The sequence below is a fragment of the Cucurbita moschata genome, unplaced genomic scaffold, assembly GCF_002738365.1.
Source record: "Cucurbita moschata cultivar Rifu unplaced genomic scaffold, Cmos_1.0 Cmo_Scf00077, whole genome shotgun sequence".
Lineage (NCBI taxonomy): Eukaryota > Viridiplantae > Streptophyta > Magnoliopsida > Cucurbitales > Cucurbitaceae > Cucurbita > Cucurbita moschata.
This window is the reverse complement of record NW_019268593.1, coordinates 525,680-537,768: the sequence shown is the minus strand read 5'-3', so window position 1 is coordinate 537,768 and position 12,089 is coordinate 525,680. Positions and strand designations below refer to the sequence as shown.

General features: G+C 36.2%; 1 non-coding gene and 1 pseudogene across 1 annotated transcript; both read right to left on the bottom strand.

Annotated features, from left to right (window-relative positions):
* Nucleotides 1-2,544: 2,544 nt before the first annotated feature.
* Nucleotides 2,545-12,089, bottom strand: part of LOC111438538 — a 14,603-nt pseudogene continuing 5,058 nt past the window's right edge.
* On the bottom strand, nucleotides 4,582-4,653 carry TRNAP-UGG. The gene has a single exon. It is a non-coding gene; the product is annotated as a tRNA-Pro (tRNA).

Below are 12,089 nucleotides of genomic sequence, written 5' to 3'. Positions count from 1 at the left end.
CTTGAAACGTTATTATTCCGACCAAGAAAACATTAAGTAAAAGCAGGTGGTATGACGTCATGCAAAGAAGAAATTGTTTCAAGCGAAGAAAGTAGGAAAGACACCAACAGATAAGACTTGAAGAGTTAACAAACCGAGAAGTGATTTTCAAAAGCTCCTAGTAGGTTGGAAAAGACTCCTCAATACTGAGATCAGCTAAAAGCACGTCGCGAGACCTAAAGTCAGCCTCATCCTACAACGTTGAGTTTATGAAGAGCCGGTTGATAGAGATATTGACAAATTACTTTTAGCTTATAACATTGCTTTATTTGAAATTATTTTTAACGTATTTCCTCACTCATGTTTTCTAAAATATTTCTTCTAAACGTGATTCGAGCATACACTCCTATAGTTCATTCAGTCTAAATTTTGCATGGTTGACTTGTTCATTGGATTAGAACAAATGTCACATAATCATTGTCTCACTACTGTAAGAGTGCGATTGTGACACTTGAAATCCGTTCAGTTGTGGGCTGCATCTTCTGACTAGTTACCTGAGTTTGTCCTAGAGCATACGTGTTGCTTGAAAAAGAAATGGTTGGATGCGGACAGCGAATAAGGATTGGGCCACGGAAGGTTTTTTCTTACCACATATGGACTTTGGGCTAGTGAGTCTTAAATTTGGGTTCGTTTGAAAAATTTTGGTTTGTTTTTTAGTTCAAACGAACCCAAATTAAACCTACTAGTTCCTTCTTCCTTGCACAACTCACTTCTATTCTCTATTCTACCTCTTCTTGCTCTTTGAAACTTCTTTAAAGGCTATTGTTCACCGATTATTTGGGAGCATCTTCCTTAAAAGGATTGTGATCATAGATGACCTATGTAGAAAATTTGTACCCTCTTTTCTAAAACCTTTAGCAGACAACATACCTAAAACAGGTGCGCTGACCAGACTGCGCTACACCTCGTCTCACCCCCCCGGAGCATATGGATCTACCCAATCGATGAACACTCAAACCAAACTCGCCCATCCTTTTTGGCATAGGGACGCGAGAACCAATCCGAGTAATCTACAGTGGGGAGACCCCTTAACGCAATAAGCAAGAATGGCTAGGTTGATAGGAGGGTTAAAGAAAAGGCGAGTATGAAAAGACGTATCGCGTAACTGTCCCTGTAAGCAGCTTCATTCTTTCTTGATCTATGATCCGACTTTATGAAAAAAATAAGTCTTCGGCTGAAAGTGTGACTGTTGGGTATGGATAAGCAGGACCTCTTGGTTCGGGGATAACCGGAGATGTTGGCTAAAAAAGCTAAGCAGGCAAGTATAGGATGGAGAAAATGCACATACAAATTGATTGACATGATCCCTCTCCCTCTCTCTTTGGCTAGTTGGCTAGTTGCACGATAAGCGGAAAAGCATATCAGGTAGGGAAAGAAAGGCTGCTCGATCTCCTGTAAGGCCAACCCTCAACCGCGAGCTCACTAGGCAATGCTATAAGTTCGATAGAAGTCCAAGGTTTCATCTACTATGGACCAGGAAGATCTTGGAGGAGCTAACATGAAATGAGAAATACATTCGTTTACGACAACTAATAGATAGCGAACCTTTTGGTAGAAACTGAATGATCCCCTGGCTCGGGCAAGAAAAGGAAAAGGTAGTCGTACTCCTACTTTTTTCGTCGGACGATAGAAAAGTTTGAGCTAAAAGATTGAATCACACCTGGTAAGAAAGGCGGTGTTAGCAGGTTTCTCCAAACGTATAAACAAAAAGAGGAAGCAATCGGTCCTAAAGAGGATACCGATACGCATACATTCTCGCATGGAAGAACCTAGCTGAACCGAATCAAGGGTTCTAACTTAGTCCGACTGACCTTCTTTGGCTTGCCCCCGCCCTTGTAACAAGGTCAACCCGTACGTGCTCTTTTCTTTCGTTTAGCGAGATAGCTTACCAACTCTTTCGGCTCATAGCAGCAGTATGAACAGCGGAATCCTCATCCTGAGTCGAGTCCGCATTGCCATACGAATCGACATCGGCCAAACCAAGAGCTACTATTTTTTCTTTAATGAAAGCGGATCTATCAGTTTCGATAAAACCAACCTCTTCTAAAGAAGAAGTCGCTCTGCCTTGATCACCGTGGACATATGCAGCTCTCGCTTTACCTTTGCCTACCGTGAAAAGGAAAGTTCCCTCAATAGGCCCTCCCAGCTCCCGAACGTCTTTCTATCAATTGAGAGAGGTATAGAATAGTACAACAAACCAACAAGACAAGAATGGACTCATAAGATGGGCGGTCAAGGAAACTGTTAAGGATATTTAGTAATAAATTATAGTTTACCATATATATTATATTTGATATTTTATTATAAGGCAAATATCTAATATTTGTCTTATTACCATAGGTATCTTTCCATTTATTGTTATTTCCATTTATTACTATTTCCATATCCTTGTAATTTATTTGATTATAAATAAGATAAATTTCACATCATTTAGGTGTGGTGGATTTAGCAAACATTCACATGGTATCAGAGCCCCCTCGGTTTAACAACCCCGATCCTTTCTTTTCAATGGCTTCTGAATCCTCTAATCTTCTTCTCCACCACCCCTGCTGGCTTTGACGCCGCAGGGGCAGTCTTCATGCCTGCCGCAGGCGGAGCCAATTGATTACTCTTCGGCTCCACCCTATTAACCTCCAAATCACCTTTCGTCATACTCTGTACATACAACCTCACCTTTTCCAACCCATTCGGTTTTCCCCTTGGCCAATATAGTCTCTCTCATTTTCTTCCCAATCAACCCTTCATCCTTCACAGAAACCCTAATCTCAGGATCCTCATCAGTGTTCTCTTCATAAATATACAGAATCTCGACAAGCCCATCAACCTTTTGAAGAGATTTACCTTCGGAATCTGGGTGCCGCACTGGCCTATTCGCCAACAAAGTTGCCGCTGCCCTTCCTGCCAAAATTGGCTCCTTCACCCAATGTGGCGACTCTTCCAACTGCCCTTCTCGCCAAAATTGGCTCCTTCGCCCAATGTGACGACTCTTCCGGCTTCAACATTGTCTTTGTCCCTTGCTCTAGGTTTCCCCTTCTACTTCTTGGGGTTAGACATATTCTCACCAGAGCCAAGACAGCATCGTCTCTAAGCGACAATCCCTCTTCATGGGTTAGACATATTCTCACCGAAGCCAAGGCAGCATCGTCGCTGAGCGGCGATCCCTCTGCAATTTTCGATGGCCAAGAAAGTGTTTCTCTGCGCCTCCTCTGAACCAGGTTGTTGACATCTTCACGAAAAGTGTTTCTCAACATCTTTGAATTTTTCAGATTCAAACTTCACGTTCGTTTAAATCCGACGCTTAGCTTGCGATGGGGTGTTAAGGATATTTAGTAATAAGTTATAGTTTACCATATATTTTATATTTTATTATAAGGCAAATATCTAATATATGCCATATTACCATAGGTATCTTTCCATTTATTGTTATTCCCATTTATTACTATTTCCATATCTTTGTAATTTATTTGATTATAAATAAGATAAATTTCACACCATTTAGGTGTGGTGGATTCAACAAACATTCACAGAAACGATTTCGTTTGTGTTATCCGCCAAGGAAATGATCAAGGAATTCAGATCCTGAATAAAGTACTGTAGGCAAGCGAAGCTTTTGAAAATGAAAGCGTGTAGAACTCATATCCACTTTCTCTTCGGTTTAAGTACTGTAGGCAAGCGAAGCTTTTGAAAATGAAAGCGTGTAGAACTCATATCCACTTTCTCTTCGATTCGTAAACTTCGGATCTGCATCCGATTCGATCAACAATAAGGTTCAAAGAGGATTTTAATTAAATGGGCTTGAAGTTCCATTATCGTTAGGTCGAAGATCTCTACTAGGTTTAGTGCACTTTGGTAGTTGTGAATGAGGATTTTATTCGACCTCTACTAGGTTTAGTGCTTGTGAATGAGGATTTTAATTAAATGGGCTTGAAAGTGTGAATGAGGTGTGAATGAGGATTTTATTCGACCTCTACTAGGTTTAGTGCACTTTGGTAGTTGTGTTGCCGTAATCGAATATCTTTCTCATTCGACATTATCTCTTACCAAGCACTCATACTCGCCAAGGTACTCGCCAAGGTTGAGGAGACAGTCGGTGAGCTAATTGGGTTTCGAGTTAATTAAATGGGCTTGAAAGTGTGAATGAGGATTTTAATTAAATGGGCTTGAAAGTGTGAATGAGGATTTTAATTAAATGGGCTTGAAGTTCCATTATCATTAGGTCGAAGATCTCTACTAGGTTTAGTGCCTTTGGTAGTTGTGTTGCCGTAGGTTTAGTGCCTTTGGTAGTTGTGTTGCCGTAATCGAATATCTTTCTCATTCGAGATTATCTCTTACCAAGCACTCATACTCGCCAAGGTACTCGCCAAGGTTGAGGAGACAGTCGGTGAGCTAATTGGGTTTCGAGTTAATTAAATGGGCTTGAAGTTCCATTATCGTACTAACCTCTCACACCCAAAACAATAATCATACCACACGGCATTCCGTTGGGTTAGGCCCATTGATAACTATTTTATTTTTTGTTTCCTTTTTTTGTTTCCTTTTGGAGGGGCATTCCAAGAATTGAACTTGAGACCTCTTGCACCCAAAGCAAGAATCATACCACTAAACCAAATGCCCGGACCATATATTAAGTTGTTTCTGTTATGTATCATCATTATTTCATTTATTATTTTGTTAATGAAATCCATGAGCAATTATTATTATATCTTTTAGATCTTGACCGCTGTTAAATTATTTACATAGGGTTTACGATAATTACTGTATAGAGAAGAAAAAAGAATAGAAGTAGTAGAGAGAAGAAAAATTACTGTATAGAGAAGAAAAAAGAATAGAAGTAGTAGAGAGAAGAAAAATTACTGTAGAGAGAAGAAAAAAGAATAGAAGTAGTGTAAAAAGATAATTACTGTAGAAAGATAATTAATGTAGAGAGAAGAAAAAAAGAATAGAAGTAGTGTAAAAAGAATAAAAGTTATGTTCTAAAAAATATAATTATTGTAGAGAGAAGAAAAAAAATAGAAGTAGTGTAAAAATTGATAGTTCCATTTGAGACATATATCGTGGAGTACACAAGTATTAAAAGAGCATTTACTGTAGAAAGATAATTACTGTAGAGAGAAGAAAAACGAATAGAAGTAGTAGAGAAGAAAAATTACTGTATAGAGAAGAAAAAAGAATAGAAGTAGTGTAAAAAGATAATTACTGTAGAGAGAAGAAAAAAGAATAGAAGTAGTGTAAAAAGAATAAAAAATAAAAGTTATGTTCTAAAAAAGATAATTAGAAGTAGTGTAAAAATTTGATAATTACGGTAGAGAGAAGAAAAAAGAATAGAAGTAGTAAAAAGAATAAAAGTTATGTTTTAAAAAAGATAATTGATAGTTCCATTTGAGACATTTATCGTGCCGTACACAAGAATAGAAGTAGTGTAAAAAGAATAAAAGTTATGTTTTAAAAAAGATAATTAGAAGTAGTGTAAAAATTTGATAATTACTCTAAGAGAAGAAAAAAGAATTGATAATTACTCTAACAGAAGAAAAAAGAATAGAAGTAGTGTAAAAAGAATAAAATTGTAGCACTTGCTTTTTTTGAGGCAAATCTTTTAATGAACATAGGGGCATTCCAAGAATTGAACTTAGGACCTCTCGCAACCTAAGCGAGAATCATACCACTAGACTAAATATTTTTTATAAAAAAAATGCAACATTTTTAACTCCTACTCAATATATTTTTTTCTCTCAAGTTTGAAATCTATTTTCTTGGGCGGTTGTTGGACTATAAAACAAAAAGTTGATGGTCTAGTATTTCACACTGTTCTATGGTTTAGTCCAATATGAGCTAGCAGAGGGACCTAATGGACCTGTAGATCCAAGATTAACCAGTTAAACTCATTAACCTGGTTAACCAACATTCCTTAACTACTAGGACACTCCACTATAGCCTAGTAGTTGCACTCCCCTCACTATAGATATATTTATGTCCATCTGATATAACCATGATTAGTAAGTCGATCCTTCACAGGTTGTTCGTAACTAGAGCTGGGTCAATTTACCGTTTTACCCCTAAAGTTACTTCTTGTTCCTTATGTCTCACTGATCCTCTAATGAACAATTGGTTTGTGGTCCAACCAGTAAACCGAATCCCTCTCAGGCCAATGAGAGGGTGGGGCCCCTTGTTCAAGACCTAGAGTCAGTGCTTAAGGGAACTACCTTTCTTCTATCCCTAAAAGTGGGTAGGAGTGAATTCCGTCTTACACCCCACGTCCCCAGCCATTCACCCAGTCTTACCCCTGAAATGGGAGGCCTGTTGAGTCGGCGAACTAGAGCCACTCTCACCCATGCAAATCTAAGGATAATTTCGAATAAACAGGAGTTCATGGTTAGCTCATGATTAAAACCGAGTTACCTAGGTTATCGAATGAAAAGAAAATCAGTCTCAACAGTAAACGACATTATAAAGTGAGAGTGGTTTTCTTCATGGTCCGATATTATGCAATACTCATTGCATAAGACGCCCCCACTCACATGTCTCCACATGTACAATTTAGTGATCACATTGTTTATATCATATACAAAAGTGGGCCGCATCCATAGTGTCCCCAGAATAAGGTACTCAACCTTATCCTTATACTATAGATCATTTTGACTATATACTTGAACTTGATCCACTCTTATGTCTCTACATATAGTTCAAGTAATCATACTATAGCTAGAGTGTTATTAGTTTATTGGATTTCGATTAATGATCGTAAAGTTCACTTTATTCAATAGCAATTTTTACTGAATAAACATCAATAATAACTTTATAGAATATATCTTTGTTTACAAACTATGAGTTTTAGGACATAAAACCAAACAACTGTAACTTTAAATTACTTCATGTGAGCTTCAATTACTTTATGTTAGCTACTATCTTTAGGATTTACTAATTGGAAACCAGTTCTTGGATTTAGGGGATTGTTTTATGTAATTTTCAACTACAACTTATGTTTTCAAATTTTTATGTCATAATTTAGGTAGTGGTTGTATATTATGGATGAACACTAGAGTTTTTATCCCGTTCACCACAACTACTCTAGTTTTTGTTTGAAGGCTATAATTGTAATCTATGTTGTATGGCAATAAAATTTGTTTAGATGAAATTTTAGTTAAAGTTGCATATTTTACTTCTTGCGAGTAAAAAATTTATTTCTTAACATAATATGAATTTAGTTACAGAGTTATTAGGAATAAGATGGAGAAAGAAATTTTCTTTAAAATAATAAACAGACCTAAGTTCATCTTTGTTGTTGTCTAATTGTGATTTTGCAAAAAGCTTAACTAATATGAAATATCAAGGTAAATCAAGAATATATCCTACACGTCATTCAAGATGACAATAAAATGGAGTTAAATTGAATGCAGTTTTAGTTTCATGTTAGTAGGTTCAAGATGAAGCATAATTGTATTAATGATATTAAAGAGATTCGTGTTTTATTAGAAGAGACCAACTTCATTTAAGGTACTAGGAGTTTAAACTACTTCCATTGTAATTTCAATCACTCCACAATGATTGCAAATTTAGGGTTGGCTACTTGGAAATCAATTATCAACTTTAGATTATAATTTAGGTAGTAGCCATTATAATATTAATGAGCATAAGAGCTACAATTCTTCCATGGACCATATGTGTTATAGTTAAATGAATATATATATATTATGTATGTCGAGGTTTGGATAAAGTACAAAGTAGTAAGGAACACCATTGTCAACTCTAGAGCCACCCACAACTCATGATGGAGACCGATGCAAAATATTTTAACATCCTTTGGCATCAAGATACAGGAAAGATGAACGCCGTCAAATTGGAAGCTTTACCTATCTTAAGAGTCACAATGAGAACTCTAATCAAGCTGGAGCCTTGGACTAGGCAAATTGTTTAGTGATAGTTAAAATGGATGACTTCGACGTCGTGTCAGGAATGAACGTCCTGCTGAACACAAAGTTAGTTGTCAAGATTGGTAATGTGAGTTTGTAACCCATCCATTGAGGTTCTTGGAATGATTCTATAGCTTATCATTTCTATGTTGGGAGTTGTTGGATCATGGGTCTTGGGCGAAGGAATCCTTTATTTACCGCCCTTCGAGTTGAAGGAAGTGTCATAAGGCTAATTTTTTTTCAAATTTTTTTTATTTATTGATTTTTTTTAGTGATTTTATTTGATTTTATTTCAATTTTGTCAAACTGACTCAGGTGCTCATGTCAATCATTTCAGCCTTGTTGGCGTTCAATAAGAGAGACCTTGGAAATAACCTGTAGCTATTTAACTGGATTATCACATTAACAATTTGAATCAAATAAAGTGACATTAACCATTTTAATCACCTCAACCCCGCTTGTTGAACTTGACCAAATGTCTATAACATAACGCTAACAAAGGTACAAAGCAACACAAACAAAGGTACAAAGCAACACAAACAAAGGTACAAAGTAACACAAACAAAGGTACAAAGTTCATAAAAGTCTTTTTAATCTAAAATACAATTGAACTTGACCATTATAGTGCCTCTCAAACATAGGTAAAGTTTAAATTCGGGTCTCCTTGTCAAACTCACTCGGGTGCTCATCTCAACCATGATGGTGTTCAACAAGAGTGACCTTGAAAATAGCCGGATTATGCATTAACCATTTGAATCACCTCAACCCCACTTGTTGAAATTGAAACAAATATCTATAACATAACACTAACATAGGTACGATGTTCATAAAAGTCTTTTTAATCTAAGATACTATTGAACTTGACCATTACAGTGCCCCTCAAAATGAGGTAAAGTTTAAATATAATTGGTGACAAAAGATGAAACTATAAAATAAAAAGAATTAAGAAAATAATATTCAATTTCAGAGAATCAAACCAGAATCTCCTAGGTGAAAGCCAAATATCCAAACCGTTGGACAACAATGAATTTTTGGTGTAGTTGTCCTAAAGTCTTTTGTCTAATCGCCGAAGAGTTTTACTATGATGTTTTGGGTAATGTCTAACTCTTCGACACGTCCTTTCATGTGTGTGATAGAGTTCTCAGAGTTACCGCGATGTTTCGAGTTGTTCGATCGTGTGGCTCTTTCTTCAAAAGGGTCAACATCAAACGTCAGGTCTTTGATTGGCAACCCATCCAGAGGAGCGTCTTTGATCTCAACCATGACGTCGTTCAACAAGAGATACATCGAAAACGACTAGATTATCGCATTAACCATTTGAATCACCTGCTCATCTCAATCATGATGTCATTCAACAAGAGAGACCTCGAACACGACTGGATTATCGCATTAACCATTTGAAATTGAACAAAATATCTATAACATAACTAAAACAAAGGTACGAAGTTCATAAAAGTCTTTTTAATCTAAGATATGAACTGTAAAATAAAGTGAAATAAGAAAATAATATTCCACTGCCGAGAATTGAACTCAAGTCTCGAGGGTGAAAGCTAGATATCTTAATCACTGGACGACAATGGATTTTTTGTGTTGATGTCCTGAAGTCTTTTGTCAGATCGCTGAAGAGTTTTAGCATGATCTTTTGCTTAATGTCTAACTCTTCGACACGTCCTTCCCTGCGTGCGTTAGAGTTCTCAGGGCTACCGCGACGTTTCAAGCTGTTCGATTGTGTGGCTCTTTCTTAAAAAAAAGTCAATATCAAATGTTAGGTCTTTGATTGGCAACCCATCCAGGGGAGCGTCGATTGCATCGATTCCATCAACGATCTTCCCATGAGTTTATGGTGCATGACCCATTTTTTATACCATTCACCTTCGAGCACTACCCTAGTTTTGCATCATCCATGAGATGCATTGCGGCTAACGTAACTCTCAGGTCGTATGAGAAAGTTCCTGTAGCCCTCAACTCTCAGGTTGTATGATAGAGTTCTTAGAGCTACCGCGACATTTCGAGGTGTTTGATCATGTGGCTTTTTCTTCAAAAGAGTCAATATCAAACGTCAGGTCTTTAATTGGTAACCCATCAAGGGGAGCGTCGATTGCATCGATTCCATCAACGGTCTTCCCATGGGTTTATGGTGCATGACTCATTTTTTATATCATCCACCTTTGAGCGCCACCGCCATGAGATGCATTGTGGCCAACGTAACTCTTAGGTCCTATGAGCAAGTTCCTGTAACCTTCAAGTATTGTTATCCGTCAAAAATAAAGTTCTTTAATTCCTTAGCATCCCCGTTCCCATTTAAGGGTTTGTGTTTTTGAATTTTCAGTTTGTTAAGCCCATCATGAGCTTGGCTTGGGGTGTGGTTCTTTACGACCCTCACTCTGGTGCTCATCTCAGTCATCTCAGCCATGATGGCGTTCAACAAAAGAGGCCTTGAAAATGACCGAATTATCACATTAACCATTTGAATGACGTCAACCTCACTTGTTGAAATTGAATCAAATATCTATGACATAACACTATTAAAGGTTCAAAGTTCATAAAAGTCTTTTTAATCTAGGATACTATTAAACTTGACCATTATAGTGCCTCTCAAACCAAGTTCATAAAAGTCTTTTGAATTTAAGATACTATTGAACTCATCCATTATGAGAAGTAAAGTTTAAATATAATTGGTGACAAAAGATGAAACTATAAAATAAAAGAAATAAGAAAATAAAATTTCACTGTCGAGAATCAAACTCGGGTCTCCTCGATGAAAGCCAGATCTTCTGTATAATGTCTAACTCTTCGACACGTATTTTTATGTGTGTGATAGAGTTCTCAGAGCTACTGCCACGTTTCTTGTTGTTCGATCCTGTGGCTCTTTCTTCAAAAGAGTCAACATCAAACATTAGGTCTTTGATTGGAAACCCATCCAGAGGAGCGCCAATTGCTTCAATTCCATCAATAGTCTTCCCATGATTTTTTGGTGCATTACCAGTGTTTTATACCATTCACCTTCAAGCGCCGCCATAGTTTTGCATCGTCCATGAGATGCATTGTGGGCCAATGTAACTCTCAGGTCCTCTTAGCAAGTTCCTATAGTCTTGAAGTATAATATCAAAACATATTAACGTATTTGATATGTCAAATATTAAAATAATTGATGTGTATCATAAACATTAAATAAAAATATATATTTGAAATTTGAATGCGATTCATATTAATTAAACATATATTATGATATTCTACGACATTTTAATATTATTTAAATAAGATATTATATCTTAATGTATTAGGTATTCAAATATATAATTTGACAAAAATTATCACAAGTTCACTGTAAATAGAACCCTAGAGTTAAGTCAAAAAGCATCAAACACTAAATACTGTGACATTTTAGGTGATATTTTGCAGAGGAAGCTGATAAGGTCTTCAAAGAGCATGTGGTCATGTCTGACATTTTAGGTTAACAACATGGCACCAGAAATTCTGATACGGGTAATTAACTACAAACCTTTGAATAAGGTTTTAGAATAAATAAGATATCCAATCCAAAAAAAAAAATGATTTGATAAAAAGAATTTAGAGTCAAATATTTTTATAAAATTCGACATGAAATTGGAATTTCGGAAAATTCTAATTTCCTAAAAGGACAAATATAAAATAGCATTTATGTCAAATTTAGAAAATACGAGAGGAATGTTATGCCATTTAGGCTAAAAAACGCTCCATCCAAATTTCAGAAGATTATGAATGATATTTTCAATTCTTTCAACAAATTTCTATAGTTTATATGGATGATGTGTTGATATTTTCTAAAACCATTAAGATCAACAGTTTAAACATCTACATACATTCATTAATGTAATCAAAAGAAATCAGCTAGTTGTGTCCATACCAAGAATCAAATAATATGAAACTCAGACCCGTTTTCTTGGATTTTAAATTTATTTGAGCCTTATTAAAACCCATCCAATAGTCTTTGTCTCAAACTTTGGTGATGACGTATCCTAGAAAAGCCAACTTCAAAAAAATTTTAGGTTCTCTCAATTACGTGTCTTATATCCTTCAAGATATCAGGCACATTTACAAATGTCTTGATGAGTGTCTTCAAAATAATACAAAGTCTTGATTTGTAAGGGATATCTCTACAAC